Source organism: Coloeus monedula (assembly GCF_965178545.1).
Source record: "Coloeus monedula genome assembly, chromosome: Z".
Lineage (NCBI taxonomy): Eukaryota > Metazoa > Chordata > Aves > Passeriformes > Corvidae > Coloeus > Coloeus monedula.
The window spans coordinates 48605752-48631526 of record NC_138822.1 but is presented as its reverse complement, the minus strand read 5'-3'; the positions used below and the strand labels follow the sequence as shown (position 1 = coordinate 48631526).

The 25775-nt window shown below is 39.8% G+C and overlaps 1 protein-coding gene across 2 annotated transcripts in view; it reads right to left on the bottom strand.

The window, feature by feature from the left end:
- The window catches only part of SPIN1 (spindlin 1), a 65361-nt gene extending 60919 nt beyond the window's left edge, over positions 1–4442 (bottom strand). The window contains exon 1 of one of the 2 annotated variants that reach the window (XM_082301373.1): positions 4238–4442. The gene's annotated coding sequence lies outside the window, so the exon portion shown is untranslated. Of the gene's footprint in view, positions 1–3307; positions 3586–4237 lie in introns of those variants that run through there. The other variant, XM_082301374.1, reaches the window with a different exon arrangement.
- Positions 4443–25775: the final 21333 nt, after the last annotated feature.

Sequence of the window (25775 nt, the reverse complement as noted above, 5' to 3'; positions counted from 1 at the left end):
TCTCACACTTGCAATGACTAACAAGCTATCTAACCACACAACAGGAAACAACTTTCTGTAAGAGCATTCTCTCTTTTGGTTCAGCTTCAATGAACAGTTTTCAAAGATGGTTTTCTAAACCAGTTTGTTGAATTCGTTTTAGTCACCTATGAAAATATATTCTCATGCCATACCATCAAGAAGTCAAGTTTGATCTTTCTACTACCTGGTGAAAGAAAGAAAATGAGACAAGAAACAAAATGGAATGATGAGAAGTTTGCAGCCAAAGGGTTCATTCTTAGGAAACAAACAAAAAAAAGGTTAAAAAAATTGTGTTTTGCTTCAGTAAGCAGAATCCTTCTAAAAATATTTCATTTGTCAAACATTAAGCAAATCATGCATTACATTAACACACAGCTCTTGCATCAGCCACAGGTTTACAGATCTGAACATGTCAAAGAGCGCAGCCTGGCAACAAATCGCAAGGATCTGATCGCAAAGATACTGGCTAAGAGGATGAAAGAATGCTCAGACTGGGAGAATATAAAATACTGAAGAATAAGAATGTACTAAAAGTGTTTATTACCTTTAGGACTGTATCTTCCTTGGTAATTTCATAAATATTTAGAACTACACTGAGTCATGATTTACTTAAAGATGCACTGAAAAGCATGACTGATTTAAAAAAATTAGTTAATTTCTAACTTCTTACAGCAAGCTGATCACTGAGACTATATTTCTTGGACTCTTCTTTTTCCTCAGTTTCATTTGCCAAACAGTTTTTGAAAAGAGGTTTTACTAGTATCAGGTTTTAATGTTGACTCCGGCAAGGAAAGACATGCAGACAATCAGTGTGACTGATAACGCAAGCTTCAGTTTATTGAAATTCAGACTTCGCTTTTATACACTCAAATATGCCTACTTGTCACTTCTCTATTGACACTGGGTAAAAAGCTACATTTTGCACGTATTGCTAATGTTGCGATTTGGGAAATCAGGGTTCTTCCTCATCTCTCATGGCCAGTACATCTTGTCAGCACGTCCTGTTGTTTATCTATAACAGGATTGTCAAGAACACTGCGTTTGTGTCCTTGCCTTCTTTCTTTATTCTCATGATTTCTGTCCTCACGATTTCCTTTCTCTGCAGCTAGCAAGAGGCCTGCTGATTTCTGCAGTTAGCAAGAGGCCTGCTTATGTCAAGCTAAAAAGGTGTTTGCTTGTACAGCTCTTCCAGGGACCCATGCCCCTGATCCTCCAACCATTCCTCAACAATGCTTTTAATTTGGTTGAACACAGCCTAGCATAACTCACAATGGCAAAAACACTGCAGTGTCTTCACTTAGTGAAGATGCAGAGATTTAGCAAGTTCTTCAACTACACCTGCTCCTTTCGGGATATGAAGGCCCACAATACTGATTTTTGACTAAACACAACCAAGACAGAAATCTTCAGAGTGTCATAGAAAAGAATACAATGACAAGCTAAAGTAAAGAGGCTATAGATAAGAAACTTGACAAAGATGATGAAATAGAGACAAATTTTACAGCATAAAATTTAGCTCTAGCAACAGTACTGCAATGTAGGAGAGTTAAAAATGACTACTTTTAAGTTATCCATTATTTAAACAGATGTGCTGTGGGATAGCTTATTTTTATTTTGTTTATTTTGCTCTTCAGCCTAAGAATTGGTGTAAGTATCCAAAGGCCTATTCCGAGGGAGGAGCTGCACACTTCAATGTATTTAACGTTTTTAGTAGGTGAGCATAATTTCAAAATGCAGTAGTTATCACAATGAATGGCAAATTAACTATAACTGGTAAACTATTCTAGTTTAGAAAATATTGCCTTCAGACTGAAAAACGTAAAAAAAAAAAAAAGTAACTGACCGCTACAGGAATCTACTGATGTATCAGGTTATAGACTTTTGCTTGGACTTTTCCATCTAGAAGTAACACAGTTGGCTCAGAAACCATGACGTAGATACACATTCCAAAATGATCTTGTAACTTGGATGACTTAAGTTTTATGTCGCTGTAAACTCCTTCTGCATATTATTTTCTCCATAATCAATGTCTGCTAATCAATGCTTATTAATGAGGACAGAAAAAGTAGCAGAAAGAAGTATTAATATACAATATTTATTTCCCATATTTCTATCTCAGTAAAAGCTGCATGATTATGCCATTCCAATGCTTCCCCACTAGAAGCTTCTAAAGCAAATTAGACAAAAGACGACATAGCTAGGACATTTGTTACTTAAGAGCAGTGCTCAAAAACCATGGCTATCCATGTGTATAAATAAAGACCATGTCTTTAAGTATGATCCTAGAAAAATGAAACACTTACTTCAAATTACAGTAACAGATCTAGAAAGCAAATATACAGCATCATGTCTTCACACCTTCAGCATTCACCCTTAAGTTACAACCTAGAAATAACATCGTTCCATGACAGGTCACTTTAGATAAGCTCGAACTACATTCAAGTGCTTTGGTTTTACGTCACAAGCAGCAAAAAAATAAGCCATGTTTATCAAAGCCAGAAGGGGGTGCTCTGAATAACCGAGGCGGAGGGTACTGAGCATTTGCCTTACACTATTAAAGAGGTCAAAAGCATGCTGTCTTGTTTTCATTTGGGAGCTCACTCAACTTCACATTACCATGCCTTTTTTACAAAAAAAAAAAAAACAAACAAAAAACCAACCAAATAAACAAACAGTAACAACAACAAAAAAAAACCAAAATAAAAAATCCGAAAGCACTCCTTTTAGGAAAAAGGAAATACTTCAATTTGTACTACTGTCATCACAAGGGCATATTAATCTGTGACACAAAGCTAGCAAAACAAAGACCTGACAAGTGTAAATTCCAGTTTTGTATTCCATGGTTTCCAAGCTGTTTAAGATACTACCAAGGAGATATATGAAACGCAAAAAAAGCCAAAAAGCCTATGCTACGGGTTTTACCTACACAATGCCTATTCTGACATAACTAGTTCAGATCTTCTCAATGGGATTGTGCAGAGTTGACCCCTTATACCGAATCATGTCCTAAAAGAAAAGGCCCTAGTTCATTCCGCCAAGTGTAACACAGTATTTCATCTCAGCCAGCACTTTGGTGCATCAGCCTCCCCCCACCCAACACGAGAAAAAGATACGCACATTCCAATCAAGCCTTTCTCAGCGGGACTCACCCAGTTCCCCCCTCCTTCCCTCCCTTCCTCCCTCGCCCTAGGCCTTGCCAGGTTCCCAAATCACCTCTGATTTTAGGTTTCATTTTGTTGTAAATAGCAAAACGAAAGGAGAAAGCTTCCAAAGCGAGGATTCTTACCCTTGAAATCCCGCCATGCGCGCAAATAAGGAAGGTGAATTGTTTTTCCTTTTTTTTTTTTTTTTTTTTTTTTGGACGGGCGATGAAGGGGGAGGGGGGAAGAAACAAAAGCCTACACGGAGGAGCGGCTAAGCAGCGGAGACTGAGGGAGAAGGCGGAGACCCTGGTGGAGGAGCAGGGCGAGCGTCAGCCATGTTGTGTGTGTGTGTGCCTGTATGAGTGAGTGTGTGTGTTGGTCCAGTATTTACAAACCTGCAGCTGCAGCAGCGCTTGGAGCCTGGGAGAGAGAGGGGAACGCAGGGAGGGAGAGGGAAGGGAGGAGGGAGGAAAGGAGAGGGAGGGGGGGAAAGCGGCACAGCAGACAAAGGATCGCAGCAACGCAGAGCGAGCGGGGCGCACACGCACCGCGCCGGCGCTGTCTCCCGCGGCCTCGGCTCCCCCGCCGCCCTCACACCCCCCTCGTCCCGCTTTCCCGCCTCCACCTCCCCCGGGAAAGGCTTATCCGCCAGCAGCCCCTCGGCGGGCCCCAGCCCGCACACAATAGCTCCGCAGCGGGGAAAGGGGGAGGGCACCGCTCCCCTTCGGCTGGATGCGGCGCGGGGCCGTGCCGGGGGAGGGCGGCAGAGCCGCGGAGGCCGGAAGGGCGGCGGGGGTTGCCAAGCAGCCGGAGTGCTTGCGGGGGAAGGGAGAGCAGAGACGACACCGCCAGACCGGAGCCCCCGCGGCCCCGATGCCGCCTACAGCTTCCGTGCGGGGAGGATCCACGATGTGAGAGCCCCGAGGGAGGCGAGGCGCGGCCGGGCTGGGAGCGCCGGTCCCCCTACAGCGACTCCCTCCGGCTCTGCCCGGTACTGGGCCGGGCCAGGCCAAGCCAAGGGCGGCGCGACGGGCTGCGCTCCCCCCGTCCCCTCCCTCGCCCCGGTCGCTCACCTGCCGGCGGGGCGGGCGCCCGAGGGTGCCAGCGCTGCCGCTCAGCCCCTCCCGGCCGGGCCGCTCAGCTTCTCTGCGGCGGCGGCAGCAGCGGCGGCGGGCACATCCGCTCCCCTCGTCTCGCTTGTCCCCCTCCGCCGCCTCTGCCTCCTGCTCGCCTCTGCCACATTTGGATCCCCCTCTCCCTACACGAGCTCCTCCGCCAGGATAGAGGCCTCCTCACCTTCCTGCCAAATAGTGAGCCTCCCGCATCGCGCCGTTCAAAACACAGGGCCGGGGCCCGCCCTCCTCCCCCGCGCCGCCCCCCCGCCGGCGCGCAGGCGCACTGCGCCTCCCCGACTGCGGCGGGCGCGGGGGAGCCCCACCCGCCCCGCCATGGCGAGGGTGCGCGGCCTTGGGAATGCTCCTGGCGCGCAGCGTGTCCCAGACGTGCCCCAGACGTGCCCCAGGTCACCGTTCAGCCTTCTGTGTGTACAGAGAGTCACGGAACCATCATAGAATGTCCTGTGCTGGAAGGCACCCACAAGGATCATCGAGTCCAACTCCCGGCCCTCCAGGGGACATCCCCAGGAGTCACGCCATGTGCCTGAGAGCATTGTCCAAACACTTCTTGAATTCTGTCACGTTTGGTGCTGAAGAAGGTCAAGAGTGTAGTGCAGATGCCAGAAGGCCGACTAGCATTTCACCTGAGCAGGGAAAGTATCTGTAAATACAAGCAAATAACTGCATTTTGTATGAAAATTGTCTTCTCATTTTAAAAGAGGCAACATTACTGGGAGAAAGAAGGAGTAGTTCCTTCAAAACTTAAAGGGTTCCCTGAAAATATGTTCATCTATGCAATCAGGACATGAAAAAAGTGGGGAAGCCTTCAAAAACCTGTGTTGAACAAGAGCAGTAGTTACAAATTCTTACCCTCTCTTGAAGGGCTGTCCTGCATGTCCCTGGCAGGCTGAGAGACAGTACCTGAGGGAGCAGTAAATGGAAAACTTGCAAGTAATCAAGACTTGTTCAGCAATTGACAGACCATAGATAAGTGTCATCTTTTCAACTGTTAGCGTCAGATGCCAGCACATCTAGGAGAAAAGTTGTACGTTTCTTAATCCTATTTTCTAATTCATGAGGTATGCATGATCTAGATGGAGTGGGACACAAGAAATTTGGTAAGCCGTACCAGAAATTTTCAGATGAGACTGTGGCTAAGGCATTAATCACGGGGGGGGGGGGGGGGGGGGAAGTAAAATTATCTGTAAATGTGTTGATGAAAATATGATACAGCATCATCAAATCCTAGTCCATCGCTTTGGTAAATCATTCAAGCACAGACATCTAAGATCCATTCATACTGTCACGGTGACAGCAAAATGGGAAACATCCGTAAGATTGTTACCTTCTAACAAATTTGTTTAGTAATGAAAGCAGGTGAATAGCTGGTCTGCCATAACAAATCAAACTCATACCTTTTTCTGAAGCAAGGCTTGGCAAGAAATTAAGTCAGTTTGGGGAAAGGAAGATTTAGTTCAAGGAATGGACATTTGGGGTTTCTTAGTTCAACAGTAGCAAATGCACAGGGTAAGATCCCAAGTCACATTTACAGATCACATAATTCATGAATTCTGTGCCTGTGACAGAAAATAAAATACAGATATGTGAAGGTACAAACATACATACTTTACTTAAAATTCTTATTTGCAGAACAGAAGAATCGTATTTTTAGTTAGTCCTTTGTTGTTTCCACATCTCTTAATTTCATCAGAGGGACTGTATCCCCAGTAATTCCTATGACAAAAGAGTTCTGAGCTTCTGAGAGATTATTAATTTGCAATTTAAAGAAATAAATTTCTGAGAGAGAGAAAAGAGAATGAGAAACACTCAAGTGGGGGACAAAGATTGGCAAATATGAGGGTACAGGTTAAATACCTGTACCTGATGGTACAGGTAATGCCATGCCATCCCAGCAGGATTGTGAGATCTCTAACCAGCTTTGCATATCACTGAGATATGACAAGACAGTTGTTGAGATGGGCAATTATTGGTTAAATTTTCCTGAAATTAAAACAGGCGTAGAGTCATAGAATGGTGTAGGTTGGAAGGGACCTTCAAAGATCATGTAGTCCAATGCCCCTGCAATGATCAGGGACATCTTCATCTAGATCAGGTTGCTCAGAGTCCCATCCAATCTGACCTTGAGTGTTTCCAGGGATCAGAAATCTACCACCTCTCTGGGGAACCTGTTCAAGTGTTTCACCACCCTCATTGTAATAAATTGCTTCCTACCGTCTCTAAGTCCCCACTCATTTAGTGTATAATCACTGTGCCTTGTTCAGTTGCTACAGATACTGCTAAAAAGTCTGTCCCTGTCTTTCTTACATCCTTTGCTTAAGTACTGAAGACCTCTCTAGTGCCTTCTCTTCCTCAGGCTGAACCATCCCAAATCTTTCAGCCTTCCTTCATAGCAGAAGTGCTTAATCCTTTTGATCATTTATGTATCCCTCTTCTGGACTCACTCCAACAGATCAATGTCATCTGTGTGCTGGGACGCCAGATCTGGATGCAGTGTTCCAGGTGGGGTCTCACCAGGGCAGAGCAGAGGGGCAGAATCCCCTCCCTCCCCTGCTGCCCACGCTGCTTTGGATGCAGCCCAGGGCATGTTTGGCTCTCTGGGCTGTGAGTGCCCATGGCTGGGTCATGTCCAGCCTCTCACCCACCAGCACCCCCAAGTCCTTCTCCGCAGGGCTGCTCTCCATCTGTTCATCCCCCAGTGTTGCCCTGACCCAGATGCAGCACCTTGAACTTGGTGTTGTTAAACCTCATGAGATTCACATGGGCCTGCTTGTTGAGCTTGTCCAGGTCCTTAAGGATGGTATTCTTATCCCTTAGTTGTGTTGGTTGCAACTCTCAGTTTGGTGTCGTCTGCAGATTTGCTAGGGGTGCACTTGATCTCACTGTCTGTGATGCTGATGAAGACGTTAAACAGTACTTGTTCCCCTGGAGATCCTTGAGGGACACCACTTGCCACCAATCTCCATCTGGACACTGAGCTGTTGAACGCTATTCTCTGGATGCAAGCATCCTACCAATTCCTCATCTGCTGAACAGTCCACCCATCAAATCATGCATGACTGTTCAGACAGAGGGAATACCAAGATCTGAATATATGGTGTGGGGCACACTCCATCATGGAAAGATATCTGCAGTAGCGGCTGCAGTGTTATTTTTCTGAGAGGATTTAATGGTACTAGGATGTATTTGTTCTTTTGAGGTGTCATTGACTGTAGCAGGATGCTCTGCCTAAGTGGGGGAAAAAACAGATCAAACTTTACCCTATTTGTAAAAATTATCAGTGATAGATAGAGGACGGGTTCATGCTGCTTTTGGTTTTGAAGAATGCTGAAACCAGCTTGAGTCCTTCATCCCAAAACTAAACATTCTGAGGATGTGAAAAACAATGTTCTGACAGCAGCTGACATTGCTGAGGAGGCTGCAAAGATCCTGATAAAGAAACCAGCAAGTGATAATACTGTAATTGATTTAAAGGTGCTGAGCTAAAGGCTGCTGATCTGACACATCTGGCCTAGAAACATATACTTGACAGTCAATGACTTTATACTATGAAAGCTCAGTCCCTCTTCTTACAGCAGGGACTTGCAACATGCTCCTTCTAGGAGTGTATGTGGAGATTCCTCCCTTGAGTGGTTACTTTGCCCACGGTCATTGGTATGGATAAGTAACATCAATCTCCATTTAATAGTTGTTAAGCTAGCTTCAAAATTATTGATTTAACAAATGATGCAGTCTACTAGTAGTTACAGTTCTGATTGAAGTCTTTTAGCCTAATCACTGTCATCAATTAAAATAACTGATTCACTTTCTTTATGTTAATGTATTTGGTTTGCCATCCTCAGTCTTGCAGGACAAAGTCATATACAGGTTCAGCCATACCTCTGCAATCCTTTAGACATAAACAGTTGATTAAGTCTGGGACTAGGGTTGGATCCAACGCACCTAGACTTCTCTCTGAGGAGTTCAGAAAGCAAGGGGGTCTTTTCTGAACCCTCGTCACAATGGGAAGATCTCTCTGTTAAGCTGTCTGAAGCTTCCATTCAGACCATAAAGTATAAGAACCAATTCCATATACACTTCTTCAGTTCAGATGCCTCTAAGTACCCAGGAAGCCAGACCAAAATGTGCATTGCCAGTAACTCCAGTTACCAAGCCCACCCACAAGCTTTCACATTGTACCACAGGGCTTGTTTCTCAGTTTATGGGCCACAGAACAGAATTGTGATGTGGCTGTTTTTTGAGTGAAATAGTGTTTGAGTTCAACGAGGTCTTGTTCCTGGAGTCATCAGACCACATGTGAAGTCAACAAAGTAATTTCTGGAGAGATAACTGCGGTCCCAGGAGCAAGAACTGCATTCAGTCCTGCACACACTGCGGACATCATAGTTTTGTTATGCTGTTGGAGGGGGGAGGAGCAATTGAAAAGGAAAACTGTAACTACTGTTAATCATGGGCTGTGTCAGGGTTGCTGTAGTTGTTTTCTTCTCTTGGGAACAATAGGAGAGCCATTACCTTGGAAAACCCTCATAGAAAAGGATGATCAGTGCTATCAGCCCATCCCTTCCTCCACCGTCTTAGGTGCGATGATCCCTGAGGAATGGGAGATCACTTGATTTAGAAACACTTGAAACTGACTGCCCATCAAGGCCATTTGTTCTTCCTGCTGAATTGTAAGAGCTCCTCCTGACTGTAGGCAGAGCAGTGGAAATTGAACTGTGTAACCTCTTGCAGCTTTGGGTCTGACCTGCTTCAACCAGACTGTGAATCTGTGGATTCCTTGGCACAAGCTTGGAGCTCTCATGTCCATTCAGGTTTTCTGAGGAAGTGTAGGTGGTCTTGTCTGTACAGAGAAGCCCAAGATTGTGCAGCTGCCTGACAATTAGTTAGCATTTCCTGTGACTAGGCAAAGTGTTTGTGACCAATACAGGCCCTCAGATGCTGACAAAAGCAAAACCAAATACTATGTTTTGTACTAAATTTTCTTATGGTAGAGACACAGCAGTATTTCTTCAAATGCAGGAGTAGTTCCTTCAGAAGGATTCCTTTAAAATTTTCTCCTTCTTGTCATCTATGAACCAGGGAAACAAAAAGAGGATGGGGGAGCATTTCAAAAATCCCTGCTAAAAACAGCACAGGTTGCAAGTTCTTTATACAGTTCTGGTGGCCTTGCTGAGCTGTTGTTTGTGCTCCTAGCTTTTTGGTTCCTTTAGGCTGGAAAGCCTTTCACTGGACCTTGGCAAGTATAACATGATATAATGGGACATTTTGTTACAAAATAAGACAAAGAAACTTTAATTCCTGGAGACCCACAAACACACTTCATTTGGCTCCCTGTATCTTAAGAGGCATGAATTTGAGGCCATCATATTGTGAACTCAAAAAGCAGCTTAATCCAGTTATTAGTATCCTGGTTTTTTACAAAGTGTTGTACAAAAACTTCTTAGAATTTTGGAATGCTCTAAATGCTGCCTAGTTTCTCTGGGAATAGAATGGCTGAAATCTCCCACAAGCTTTGAATGCTGTTGGGATGCTTTGGGTAGGAACCAGGTTCCCTCCAGTTCCAGAAACATTTTATTTTCCAACGTCCTCCAAGCCTAAGAAGAATAAGGCTTAAGTCCTGAAAAAAGAAATTGGCTATTGACTTGATGGTAGAATCAAGAACTCTTGGAATCCAAGTGGAAAAACCTTTGCTTGATGTGAATTTGAAGGGGAAATGACATCTTGCCTCTGAGCCTGATTTTCAATCCACATCCTCAAGTACTGGGATCAGTCAGCCTGTTGTTTTAATTTTCTTTAAGGGACTAAGGGGACTTAATTGCTGTATTAAAGGGTAACTGTAATTGATTCTGTGGTAAATTTTTTCTACTCCAAACAAGTTGTTACAAAGCTGATAGAGACCTTATTTAAAATTAAGGGAAACAGAGGCCTCCTAGTGTGTTTACTGAATGACATAGTTCCAATATTTGTGTAATATCATGTCTACAGGAACCAAATATGTATCTTCTAACAATTTAAGTAAAACCACAATAAGGTTCAAATGTTGGTGATTTATATTAAAACTTGTCTTTTTTAAAATTAGTCTATGCATACATCAGAACATGGTGAATAAAGCTCAGCTTAAAGAGAATCTCCAACTACTACAGAACGGAAGCTCAAGATCTATCAGAGGTTTCTATCCTGTGCTAACAGAGAGAGAGTGACTTCCGATCAATGTGTTTAATTTCTAGGACTGGACAGGCTTATAATGAATCTGCTTAGAATTGAAACACATATAAAAAGTTAAAAAAAAAAAAAAAAAAAGAAATGTTTAAAATAAACTAAACCAGAGCTTCAGTTTGAAGCAAAATCCAAAAACTAACTGAAATTTGAGAGGTTTGGTAGGGAAGCTTTTGTAGAAAAATTAATTATTTTTCTTATAGCCCAGTCTCAATTAATGATTACAGTTTTCTTACTATTAACAAAAGTCTTCATTTTTACTGGTGTAGTTACATCCCTTTTATAAGTGAATAATCTATTACCAAGTGTCAAGGAATGATAAACTAATGAAGAGGAAAAGTCTAATAAATGTGCTTGGAGAGAAGAATCACAGGTATTAACCTGACATTCTTTTAGAAGTAATAAATATTTCTGTCATGTAAGATGAGACCCTGCTTCACAAACTTACTTTGGTCACAGGAAGAGAGATTGTCAAATGGATCATACTACTGTTGCAGAAATTTAAACCCTTCTTCTCCCACTCTTGTATCTTCCCTGCTCACTGTCACACACATACATAAAAAAGAAGTAGTTGTCAGCCTTTTGTGGGACTAAGTATAGCATTTTTTCCTCTTTATGATTTCCATATAGGGAGAAAAAGTAAATCTCTATGACAGAAAAGGAAGATACCTACTCTAAAATACACCTTTTCTTCATCATTTCCATTATATGGACTTGGAAACATGAGAAGTTTGATGAACAACTTATTTTACAAATATGTGCCAATCATTTCCATTCTGATAATTTTTGTTTTAAAGGAGGTATGGAAGCACTTGAGATACATGTAGTCTCTGTGTAATGTTCTTTAAAGATTTCCAGGGGAACCAAACAATAATATTGAAAAAGTACACAGAAGGAATTAAAATAAAGAAAACCCCTGTGACAAATCTTGGAAAAAAAGGCATGTCTTCCCAACTTATTAATAGCTTCCAAAGAAGATAGGAAGATTGTTCTTTCAAAGATTTAGTACTGAAAGGAGAGGAAAAATTTTGAAGTACTCATCTGTTTTTAAGAAAGGCAAATATGTTTCTATACAAGATAGAAAATCCAATGTAGATAATCTTGTGTGATTTTCCTCCCAGTAGTGTTGTATTAATTAGGAAATCTTAAAAAGTATTTTCAAGTTGCATTATGAGCATAATATCTCGTTCTGTTTCAATTTTTCATAGTATTTACATAACTTGTACTTTGTATTTATTATTTTCATTTGTTCATTCACTTTTTATGGGTAATATCTTCATTACTTTTTTTTTTTTTTGTTTAATTACAGTCATGTCACTTCCAGTTCAGATGTGTTTGCTAATTCTTATGCACAGATTGTATAAAAAGAAAAGTGGGCTTTACTCTGTTCCATGCTGATATTGAAGATGGAGTCTGTACAATACTTGGTAGGATGAATATTATAGTGGTCTCAGCTGTGATGGTCTAGGGATAAAAATTAGTCTGTTTTTATAGTGATACTTACCCAGTAAGCTTTGAGTAGGATGATGAACAGGAAAAGAAATAGAAACCTGTGGACTACTAGGTGCACTTAGACATAGCACATCCACCTTCATAAAACCTGCAACCATCTAAAAAAAGCATAAAAGCATCAATTACTTTCTACTCAGCTGCACTTGCAACAGAACCTGAAAAGAAAATAACAAAATAAGATCAACACAAGGAAAGAGTAGTTTGAAAGGCTCAGCATGGCAAGAAAAAATTAAGAAAACCTATATACAATTAGTACCATATGAAGTGATAGCTCACACAGTTATTTTATACCATTCTGCTTTGAAAATTCCATAAGAACCCATAAAATATATTTAAAGCTGGGACTTAATTTCCCCATAGCCTTGTGAGACTCATTGGGGTCAGGCTTCCTAGAGACCATACAGCAAATGGAACCAAATTGCACCAGAACAATGGATAGAAGACTTACCTGCAGAACTTCACAACTATTTCAATAGGTACCTCCTACAGCAAAACCATCAAAATATAGCAATTCTATATATGTACTTAGCAGAATGTGATGCACTCCATTGTGTCCATCGTGTGTCTTCATGGAAACAATGTGGTGTTGTGCTGATCAAACACTGCTCATCAGCATTGAACCAGTTGATAAAGGATGGAGACATCCATTTAATAGTAGTAGTATTTTCACAAAATAACTGTCCTTTGTGCCTTAATATGTTTCTTCTGGGGAGATTTAAAAAAAATACCTTCTAAAACAAACTTGGGAGCAAACATTCATATAAGGGGACTAAAAGTCCCTAATTGAATTTAATACAAATATTGGATTTTGAATAGTATCATATAATTATCTTGGTTGGAAAATACCATTAAGCTCATCAAGTCTAGCCACTAGCCTAGCACAGCCAAGTCTGCCATTAACTATGTCTGTGTCACACCTACATGTCTTCTAAATACATTTAGTGATAATGACTCTACCACTTCCCAAAGATGCTGCAGGAAAAAAATAGTTTGAAAAATACTGAGGTAAATTTTTCCTATTTTTGATCTGGAGTGGATTTGCTTTCATTAGGAAAGAAAGAATAATTTATAAGCTCCTGCTGTTAGGAGATGTTTGGAGTTAACCCCCAAAAAAGTTTACCATTCAATGAAATCTTAACTGCTTGCAGAAATCATCAATCTTTGCAGCAGGATAGTATCTTGGGGTTTAAGACATGGTTTTTATGTGTTGTAGCAGGATAGAGGAAGGTGATCCTTGAAGGTTTCTTGCCTGTGGTTCCAGAGAATCCAAGGGTACCATTTTTAATCAGGCAGGTAGAAAATAAATCTTTCTTACTTCTGCAGACAACTTGTGAATCAGAGGAAACAAGTAACATGGATTATTTATTATTGCTACCTCTGTCTTTGTGCTCACTGACAGACAACACAAAATACAGAGAACAGAAGTTTTCAGTTCCCCTTGAAGTTGCTAAAGAGAGCTTAGAGTAACTGTGAAAATAGCTACAAGAATTTAAAAGTAGACACACAGATGCTAAATGTAGTTGGAACCAGTGGATAAACAGATCATTAGGAATGTAGTGGCTTTTGTGACAAAGGAGGCTTGATTGTCCATGCACCTTGCCCTTTGCATCTGAATCCTGTAAAGACACCTGGCAGCACACTAAGTGGCACCTGATGCTTGACAGATGACACAGCTCTTGGAGACACACTTCTTGAGTGCGCTTTTGAGTGTGTGGATATGACAGTGTGGGTGAAATTGATTTTATTGTAAAATAAATAAACCTTTTCTTCTTACGAGGTTTCATCTTAAGCTTTGCTGCCAGGGTTGCAATATTATTTCAAATATAGAGATCTATGTAGGAAAGGGAATGTTGAAAAAGGGAATGTTGAAAGAAGGATATAAGAGGAAATGAGACTGCAAATAAATAAACTGAGGCCTCTTATGAGAATGTCTGTTAGTTCACTTGACTGGAACACAGCTCCCTTAAGGCTCCTCCATTAAGTCTGAATTGCAGTGAAAGTGTAGCTGAAAAATTAGTGCATGTTCTAGCATGATAATTAATTAAACTTGTCTAACGAACAGTGGTGTTGTGTAAAATGGGGGTGGTGAATGAGCACAAAAGGGATTTTGAGGTTAAAGTCTCTTATTTCACCAGAGACAGAGGCAGATCCCATAATCTATCTCCAAGATACCTATTTACTCAGGTAAGGCCTGTGATGAGTTGTCAGATTATTTATGCTAGTGTATGCCTATTGCAGTGTAACCACCTTCTTGAAAATTTGCTTTGGCTGTTCATAATGGAAATGGAAAAATGAGGGAACAGTTATAAAATGGAGAGTCACTTTTGGCAGGTGAGGTAAATTCAATATGATTTACAGGGAACCTGTTGTTTCCCTTCACAAGTGGGGTCTTTTTTGCCATCTGTATGTGCTTTGTTTTAATTATGTGATATCTAAACTTGCACTTGTAAGCAGTTTCTTCAAGGTGATTGGATGTGCTGTAGTTTTTACCACCCAAACACTTCTTGGAGGTACACAGCAAAAGGACAAGAGACAGCAGTCATAAATTACAGGAGCAAAAATTCTAACTCAATGTAAACAACAGCTTGTTTCTGGTAAAGGGATCAGACCCTGGAATGACCTGCCTAGAAACTGTGGAATTTCCATCTTCAGAGATTTTCAAAACTGGGTAAGTCCCTGAGCAGCCCTGTCTAAGTCTGAAGTTAGCTCTGCTTCATGTACTACAGATGTTCCCTCCCACATAATTTTCTCTATGAACATGTTAAGAATTTCTCTACTATCCTGTTGAGAAAATTCTAATTATTTAATGTCTTCATTCTGCTTCAGGGCTGAGCATCCTTCTCTGTGGAGGCAATTCTGAGCTTTCTTAACTTTTGAGAACTACTAATATAAAATGCTTGAGACAGAAACATTATTTTCCTATAAATAAGAAATATCAGGGAAATGTCACCCTACAATTTTCTAGTTAAGTCAAAACAGTACTAATTTTTTTTTTAAATGGTATAAAAAGACAGGAAAACAAATATTGTTCAGAAATATTTCAGATCATTAAACTGGTGTCTCCCATAAATTCAAATAGGATGTAATTTTTGCTCTGTAGACAGCTGTTCTTTTCTTCTGCGTCCTTCTAAAGTGTTCACTCTAGGAGCAAGCAGGAGTAGTCATTCAGCTATGGGCAACCACGTTAGTTGAAGAGAAAAGATGTCTTCCCTTCTGTACCAACTCTTTAATTATATGTGTGGGAACCAGTTTCATCCTTCTGCTCTGAGTTGCATGAAACCAAGGGCTTAGCTTCACCTCAACTGATCAAGGAACATGACATACAGAGGAAAATTAAAAGCAGTGCAATTAATTATACAGGCGTTTTTAAAGATACAGTGCTAATGCAGTAAATACGCATATGTTAAGTAATTATTTTGTTACTGGTAGCATATAATTTCGAAGTCACTGTGTATTGAAGACAAAATATCTAAATTAGAGTTTGTAATTATTTGTGAATTTCATCCAGAACCTGTTATTAACACTTCCAGAATATAAGGAATTTTATTGTCCCCAAATCCTTAACTTCAAAATCATCATAATTGTGTGATAAACAGGTTTTAGTAAATGCACAAAATCAGACAATTCTCATGCAGGCCTGAATAATTTCATATTTTTGTTATGTACCTGTTGCCATCAGTGCAGAAAGGTTTAAATTTTCTTAAGGTAGTTCTATATTGCTGAAGATTCAGTGAAAGAAATGTGGATTAGCTACACATCTCTAAATCAAAAAGGGCAGAAAACCACTGGTAAATTGACAGTTCTGTATTTGCATACTGTTCAGTATTTTTAATTGTTTAATTAATGTGACTCAGTAGTGAACATGGGATGGAAGAAAGGGATGAAACTATATTTAAAGGATGGAATGGAGACCTTTTGTCTGATTGAAAGACTACTTTGTTATGCTATTAACTTAGAGAAAAGAAGGATGTATGCTGGCAGTAAGACTGAATTGTAATGTCTCTAGAGTATCAGCTTGAAAATAAACCCTTTTCACATACAGACACACATACACACAGGGTTGGTTAATGGATAAAGAGCTTTCCAGCACCAAATTAGCAGGTCTGACTAATACTGGAGAAGGGTATAATGAGACTTGATTGGATAGATTTGAAGAGCACTGAGTACAACCAGGTGGGGAAACTTTAAAAACATTTCACTGGGTCCAGATTACATCCCAGCTGAATGAGACCTGAGAGTATCCTTCTGTGCATCCTGGATTGTTTTGCAGTGCAAAATACATGTAGTCAAGCAGGAGGAAGCCACCTCATTTTCCTATCTCCTGAAGTCTGCATGGCTAGTGCATGAGAACTGTAGAATTGCCTACAAAGTGCATCTGTTGTGTGTTTAAACACTGGAAATAGATTTACAATGGCCAAGCACAATGCCTTTCCAGTCTTTTCAAGTGTCTAGAAAGTACTCCTACTCTTACAAATCTGGGGGTGGATAGAGTTTATGCTCCAGGGGTCTTTAAGAAAAAAAATAACCACTTTGGAGAGAGATACAGCTGTTGCTGTTTTCTTCCATACCTTGACAGTCAGAATTCCTGATTTTGTCTGTGCAATGTCTGGCAGCCTGAGGGCAGGACCAAAAGATTGTATAGCAGCCTCTTGGCTGCCTTCTCATGTTCCATGTACAGAGAACCAATTTCATGAATCTGTATTATTTATTAGGAGTGGTAACTTACTGTGCCATTAATAGTTCTTGATGAAGAGCTGTGGCTCTCCCTCCTTCCCTCCCTCTTGTTAAAAACAAAGCCAGCAAAGGACATAATCTTTACCAGATTGTTGGACATTTAAAAGTTTGGTTTTCAAATTGCCAAATTGATACTCTTAGTTTAGAGATATTACAGTTTAGGGGTTTTTACTGGAGAGCAAACCAGATAAAACTTCCTCGTTTTTTTTAGTAAAGTCTTTTGTGACTTAATTTTGAGTCTACATTACCTTGATGTTGATTCGCAGTGTTAAGACTTACCCTTTTTTAGGTGTTGGTGCGACATGGTACATGTTACATGGTAGCTGTTTGTATTGCTGGTGAAATAGAATGAGGGAATGAGGCAAAAAAAAAGGCCAGGGTGAGGGGCATGTGGAAACAATGAAGCCAAGGACTTCATTAAAGCAAGATGTTGTTGATCGATTAAAAACTATGGCTCTACTGTTTTGCTCTACACTCAGTCCTGTCTGTTTGCTGTTTCTTATAATTTTGATTGTGTTGTGAGGAAATTAGGCCACATGGTAATACATAGAAATTATTCATGTTTATATTTACATTGAAAAATCATATCATTTTGTGTATAAAAAAAAGATAAATTGAGGAGCATAAAGCATCACCTTTGGAAAGATAGTAATTAGCAAATCCATTTCCATGAATAAATGGATATTCACATGGGTTTGCCATCTTGAGAATCAGACTACTACTGAAAGAGATTCAAAAGGGGAAGTAAGAGAAGAGCTATTCTGTGTGCAGTATTATTATAATAAAAGATTAATATAAAAACAAAAACCATCCGAAATAAAGTGTTTTAGGACATGTATGACAAGTCTAAACAGGGAATTTACTCATCAGGTGCAAAAAGTGGGTGCCACAGTCCTCCAGTCTACCCATCACCAAATTTGAAAAGTCTTATAAAGTAAAGAGTCTGAAAGCTTGTACCCTGCACCTTTTTGTTTATACAACCAGAGTATGCCAGAATTAAAATATGTAACATAGCTAAGATTGTTAAATGAACATCACACTATTAAATAGTTGTGTGTTGGAGAAAACAGTTTTGTGATACTGCAAGAAAAATTGTTTTGAATTCACTTAATATTGCAAAATATCTATGATGGTGTTAGAAGAAAGAGGAAGATGGGAAACTCATGGTGTTATGAGATGAACAGTAAAGACAGTGGTGGAGGTCTTTACACTTAACTTCAAGAGGGCCTACAGAAATCTTCCAGTGAGTCACAAATGGATTGACACATATGATAAATACATTTAACTGATACCATAGTTAAAAGTGGCACTAAGAATATAAGCTACTGTACATTTCAAAAGAAGATACATATTAATGTTTTACACATGGCTGTTAAAATAGAGCCGAGAGATGTTGAAGATAGAAAAAGAGATAGGCAAATAAGAAGTTCCTAGTATGTCAGGAGTATATAGCATGACTTTCCTAATTTGGGAGACGGATAATACTTCACCAGAGATATTCTTTTACTTCAGTTTAATCTCACTAGATGAATATTTACATTTTTTCAGACAGTATGGCTTCACGAATAACAGTGGAGGAATGCATTCCTGCCTCGCAAATCTACTGCTGCCTGAGAAATGGCAAACTTGTCTCAGCATGGTATATATGAGTTTTGAAACACAAAGATACACCTTTCTGTTGCACTTCTACTCTGCCAACCATTTCAACCCAGCTAGCCAAAATAGCTCACTACTGAAAACACACTTTTGGGTCATTTTATGTCTATATTTCAGTAACACCAAGACTATTCATGGTATAGCATTTACAGGCTGTAATTTTATGTGAACCAATACTATCTGCTTGCTCCAAGGGACTTGTTGATTTTGGACATTTTTCCTGAAAGCAGTATCAGGTGCTGATTTTCCCCACCCACATTAACTAATGCCTCTTTCTGCTTTTCCCTCATATTAGCTAGGTCTCAAATAGGGAGTTCAAGCAGTCATTCTGTAAGAGGTAAATCATATCTTCAATGAAAAAGTGTTTTTTCTTGTTTACAGTGAGAGATGTTCTTCCATGACTCATAATGCAGGCATTATTTTTTAAGGATTTGAAATTAACACCTTAAATATTTGTTACGTAGAGCAACAGAGAAAAATAGTAGTTTTGTGTGTCTGGAAAATTTGGGTCAAGAAAGGAGACAGGCCTGTCTGATTGGAAACAGCTGAAGTTTTGTTGCTGTTTCACATAGGCATTTGTTGCAGAGAAAACCTGAGAGAATATTCCCTTTGCGCGAAACAAAATAATACTAAGTTGTCACAGCTGTAATGTTGCAAATCAGTTGTTCACCTCATACAGCTCTTAACACCATGGAAATCAACAATCTCATGTATTTATTTGGGTGATTTTCCCCAAAAATGGCAGAACACAAAATATCCTGGATTCTACTATCTTGAACAGATTCTGTGGACAAAAATCCACCCCAGGCAGAGAGCTTGCAGAGGATATCCACAGACTTTAAGCAGCTTAAGGCAAGGACAGAGAAAGTAGCAATGGCTTTGTCCAAACTGAATCTCCTACAAAGGCTTTAAGACAAAGCACTTTCATATATGAAAGTTTTTGCCATTTCCCTCTGCTTTTATATTCTTTTACAGTGCTGTTTTACAGCAATGAGAGAGCCTGAGGAAGCAAAGCAGACAAGTCAGATTTCAGTTTTCCAAGATGCAGGAAGCAGCATATATTAACAAAACCAACAACATCAGAAGACCTGAATTTCTTAATCAGCTGCTTTGATGGTGTTTTAGGAGGGTAATATTTAAAGGGTATTAAGTATAACTACAAATTGCTTTTATAGTGCATGCAGCTTTTTAAGATATTTAGCACTCATATTCTCCTTTCGTGTGTATATGGCTATGGCAAAGAGGGATGAAAATGCCCCTAGTGCTCATTCTGCATCTTGCCAGTTCCTTGCATGAGCTCTTTTATCTTACAGGTGAAAAAAGCCTGAAAGCTCTTTAGCTTGGCTCTGAGATCAGTCTTCACCTGTAATCCAGATGAGTCCAAACTGTGGAGAAGGTTGTCAGGTTCTGGGAATCACGAATAAAACCCATCTATAAGACCACTTAGACTGTGGATCCATCTTTTTATCCTTCTGACTGAACACTGAACTTGGTGAGTGGCATATGATTTGTTCCACATGAAATTTTTTTAGCAAGTCTGAGGGTCTCATTTGATGCCGTCCCTCAGGACTTGCAGGAAATACATGAATGGACTCAATGTGGCTGTCCACTGTGTTTCAGCTGAGGACATTCTATTGAAGCATGTGTCAATCTAATTTGCATCTGTAGTGAATAAGCTCCAGGAATACCTGAACAAGTCACTCGATTAATATAATGGGTTTCGTTTTCCAACCAGTAGCCCATTTTGAAATCTGAGGCAAAAATAGTTTTCCTTTGACTGTTCTGTAACCAAGTGCATAAGATGATTTGTAAATGGATGCACTCTATGGAGATCATTATTTTTGATTGAACTTCTAGGTTGGGGGAGAAGGGGGTGTTGTAGCTTTGTTTATTTGTTTGTTGTTTTCTTTTCCTGCCATTACCAGATTACTGGTAGGAAAATAAAAAAGAAATACGTTGTGGCTTGCAATAAGTGGATTTGTCCATAGTGTAAGAAGCTGAAGTTATTTGGCAAATATTAATTCAAGATTTGTTTTAAGAAAGCATGGATAATGGGCTGGTTTAAATCATTCTCAAAGTGATTTCAGGTGAAAAATTTCAAAAATGTTGTTTCTGTTCAATTCAAATTCATGTTATCTGATGATCAAAGGTGGATTCACTGCCATTAATCTAATTGTGAGGTACTATGAAATATGCTGATTGTTCATTTACGAGTTAGAGAGTCACATTACAAATATCATATATTTGTGCTTCACAAATAAAATTTAAAATTAACATTTCTTTCTTTGTAATATCTTAAGCTAGCTTACAAAAAATTTTTAGCAATTTCTTACTGATTCTTGGACATAGGATGAGACCTATAGCAGTTTAAGAAAGCTGCTCTACATAAACAAGATTTTACCAGAAACGAGTTTTTTTTTCCAGGACTTCTGAGGAATAGTATGTAAATAAAGATTCATCAGCTGCCAAGAAAACATATGAAAGTCACATATAACAGCAATAGACAGTCTTTTGCTGCATACAATGCAAAATAAATATGTAAATTCAACACTGAAAATTGTGCTGTTAAGGTTGGGAACTTACCTTGGAATCTCTTCCAGTCTGAATTACTCTAAGATTCTGTGACAGTGAGTCAGCCTATTGGGGAGATAACTTCATTGGATATACTTAAATTGCAAGAATAAATTCTGCTGAAAACTTGGGGCATTTGCAGATGAGTACCTCTGAAGAACAGAGTTTAGTGAAAGAGAAACATTATTCCAATACTGTGGATGCAAATATGCTGCTAGCAAGAATTTCTCTTGCTTCTGCCAGTCTCATGAGATATTTTTCTCTCACAAAGATTGTAGCAGAGTTCTATAAGCTATGAACACCTGCGACCTTGAAAAAGTCTCGTTTATAGTGCAGTAGAAAAATATTTTGACAATGGATGTTTTAGGATTTTAGCCAATCACCCCAAGGAGTGGCTGATCCTTTGACCAATTAGACTATGAAGAAAAAAGTCTATAAAAGAGTTGTAAAATAATTAAAAGGAATCTTGCTGCACAATGCCTGCCTGTTGGATCTCTCTTCTCCTCCGTACCACTGCAGGATAACGTGATACAATACCTTTAATCTGCATATTATTTACATACAATTGCTTAAACTTTAATATGTAAGTGAACATTATAATAGTAAGTTTAACAACCTGTGTAAGGCAAAGAATTTTTTTTTGCTTTTTGGCTTTTAAGCTATCTTCTGAGTTCTGCTTTCAGAAAATCTTAGCTTATTTCTCTGATACTCTTCCAGTGTGTTCTGGTCCTCTTACTTCCAGTTAGCCTAGAAAGACAAACTATGATTATACAATATAAAGCTTTGCTGAACTTCTCAACACATTGGAAATAGATATGTTATCTAGCATGAACTGATATATTTATTAGTACATAATATTGGTACCATAGCGATGTAATTTATCCATGTATAAATACATGTACATAACTAATACACTAAGATCTGTGTAATAAGCCCAGATGACTTAGTAGGTAGTTTATGCATTCTAGAAGTCACAGTTATAGCAGGAGAGAACTTTGACTTAGGAAGAACAAAGTAAATGGTTAAGCTGATGTTCTATGCCAAGATGACCTGCTTAGTGGACGAGGGAAAGTCTGTGGATATTGCCTGCTTGGGCTTTTGACACTGTTTCTCAGAGCATTCTCCTGTAGAAACATCCTCTTTCATGAATTGGATGGACATGCTCTTTGCTAGGTAGAAAACTGGTTGGATGGCCTGAGTGTTGAATGGAGTTACATCCATTACATTTGGTGTCCAGTCACAAGCAGTGTTGGCCCTGTGAACTGGAGCCAGTTGTGTTTAACATTTTTATCGATGATCTGAACCAAAGGGTTCGAGTCACCCCTCAGTCCGTTTGAAGACAACAAAGTTGGGTGGGAACGTTGATCTGCTGGGGGTAGAAAGGCTCTGCAGAGAATTCTGGGCAGGCTGGATTGGTGGGCTGACGCCAGTGGTGTGAGGTTAAACAAGGTGAAATGATGGGTCCTGCCCTTGGGTCACAACAGCTCCAGGCAATGCTACTGGCTGGGGGCAGAGTGGCTGGAAAACTGCTCAGTGGAAAAGGACGTTGGTGTGCTGGTCAACAGTGGCTGAACAGGAGCCAGCTGTGCCCAGGTGTCCAAGAAGGCCAATGTCACCCTGGTGTGTATCAGCAATAGTGTGGCCAGCAGGACCAGGGCAGTGATTGTCCCCCTGTACTCAGCGCTGGGGAGGCCGCATCTTGATTCTCATGTTCAGTTCTGGGCCCCTCAATCCAAGAGAAACACTGTGGTGCTGGAGAGTGTCCAGAGAAGGGCAACGGAGCTGGTGAAGAGTCTAGATCCCAAGTCCTCTGAGGAGCAGCTGAGGAAGCTGGGGGTGTTTATGCTGGAGGAAAGGAAGCTCAAGGGTGATCTTTTTGCTCTCTGAAATGAGGTTGTAATCAGATGGGGGTTGGTCTCTTCTGCCAGGTAACAAGTAATGAAACAGGAGGAAATGTCTTCAAGTTGTGCCAGGGGATGTTTAGATTGGATATGAGGGAAAATTTCTTCACTGAAGGAGTTATTGAGCACTGGTACAGGCTGCCCAGGAAAATGGTTGAGTCACCCTCTCTGGAGGTATTTAAAAGACATGTAGATGTGGCAGTTAAGGACATGGTTTTGTAGTGGACTTGTTAGTGTCACATTGGTGGTTGAACTCAATGATCTTAAAGATCTTTTCTGACCTAAATGATTCTATGATTCTAAATTATAAATGAGAGATCATATCTTTGGTAACAGCTTTAAAAACAACGTCTTCAAATACACCTCTATCTCCTAAACTTACCTTCATTTACATATTGTTTGTAATCTATACTGTGTAGTAAATAGGATACTTTATGAGTTAACAATAGTATCCAATCCCTTCCATTAGTAGCAGATCAAAGCTTCATCTTGCAAGCGTTTTTTAAAAAGTAGGTTTTGGCATGAGACAGCATCATTATTTGTTTTGCGTAAGAGTACTCGCTGCAAACATCCTCATCGCCTCATTGTTTCCCAGATCAAATTGACATAGAAGTGTCTGTCTAGGTTTATTGGATTTTCACCCCAGTAGCAAGAAGATGTACTATTTCCACAGCTGACATCCTGAACCTTTACCGCCTTTTCAAGCTAATGTAAGTTTTAGATCAATGTGTCTCTTAATAATTAATAATTTTCAATCTGTAGACTGAATAATGTGGCCAACAAATTCCTATGTTGCAGGAAAGTAATCTTCTTACCCCTAGAATAGAGAACTACTCTTATAATTGTATTAATGAGAAACAATTGTATCAGTTCACAGTTATTTTTTGTGCCTCTTTTTTTAAAGTAAAATAACTGAAAAGATAACTGTAGACTCTTGCACTATTATTGAATTATGGAGAGTTAATTGCCTGAATCAATCATCAAGTGAGGAACAGCCTATCTGTAACATGGAAAGATCTGAGAAGTTTGGTTTATTTGAGAAACAAGGTCTCAATTCTGCTACTTGATTCCATTTTTGTATTCAGCAGTTGTTTTATGATAACATAATAAAGAACAGTTATAGTTTCAGTAAATATTCAGTAAATAGTCAGTGAGAAAGACTGGAGAGATGATTGGATCCAGTTCATAGTCCATTTTCTCAGGAAGGACGTAAAGGCCTGGAAAGTGCTTGCACAACAACAAAAGTTTATGACCAGTGAAATCACAGAACTTCTACACTCAGGATGTCCACAGACTATTGGTAAACTCAATAAATCTGACAAGTCTACAAGCTGTCACTTTGCTAGGCAGTCAAAAATTAATCTGAACTTTAAAGAAAGGGAAAAAAAAGAGTGGGAAATATCCTATTCACATCTTTCATTCTCAGAAGACGCTTCAGGACTGGTTCAAATTAAGCTGAAGCAGTGCTGTTGCCTGGTCCTGCCTTTCTTTACCCTTTTGATGTGCACTCCTACTGATTGCCCTGTGTTGGATCTAGTGACAGTGAAGTTGTGTGGTGAGTGGGAGCTGCCTTTTCACTGAAAACAGATCTGTACAAAATACAACATGGGATTTATTTGGATCAGCATACTGGGAAGGGTGGGGAGGAGATAAGAAAAATAAATGGTTGGACTGCTTCTTCTGACAGCAGCTGTGTATCTGGTTCATTTAACTCCAAAACTGCACGAGGTGAAGAAGGAAAAAAAGATCTTTTCGGTCAATATTTTGAATAAATATACATTCACCAGTGTGTCTTTTATTACAGTATGGTGAATTTAAAGGAAAGAAAAAATGCTTGTATCCCAGAGCAAATATTTGTAACAGCCTGTAGTGCTGCAAAAAATCATGTAATAATTTGACCTAATTATTATCAGTCCACTCTGGGTAAGAAGCCTGACAAATAAATCAAGGTGGTAAAAAATGAGACATATGTTTTTCTTGGATTGGATTAGCCTTGTTTATCTGTAAAGAATTGTTAATTAGCTCTTAGACATTTAACCTAATTTTGAAGACTGATTTGCACAATTTGCAAATATATGCTCCAAGACATAGTCATCTCTACTTAGGTGCAATTACATCTATTTTGGAAATAATGGACAATCTTATTGTGGAGGTCACTAGCACTTTTTAATGTCATACATAATAAGATCAAAAAGTATATATAAAATATAGTTGCTTTGGACAAGATTCTAAGAAATTACATATTTCTGAATACAGAAATACCTGATTTTGATGTTTTCTAGTGTTGCACTTGGAAAAACATAATATAAAGGAAAAGCATACAATTTTAATATATTGATTTACTTGGGTATTTAACTCCAAGCACATCAGTCCAGCATGGTCTAATCTGATCTAAATGCTATTACAATTTTGTAATTATACTTAGGTCAACTTACATGTATTTCAAAAAGAGTAAATTACGACCCCACACACCGAATTACCTGGTCTTGATGCCTTAAGAGGCCTCCTAGACACAGAGACTGGGCAGGAGTAAAAGAATAAAATAGGTATTTATTTGAAAGGCCTTCAAAGGTACACCCTGGGGAGCCAGAGGCTATTGCCAAAATGGACCCCAAGATGGACGACAGGTCATGAGTTCTTCACTCTTTTATGGGTTTGGTTCATTTGCATATCAGGGTTAATTCTCCAGTTAAAGCTTCAGTTCAATGATGTAATTTCCCCTCCACTGGCCCTCCCTTAGAAGTTCTTTGGATTATACTTTTTGGGCCTAGGATGGTCTGGGTGACCTTGGAGAGCAGGCCCGGAGAGGCTTTGTTAGGTATACCTAGCACAAGTGAGCAGAAATTAGCAAGCTACAAGAAACCTCAGAGGTACACTCTAATCAGTAC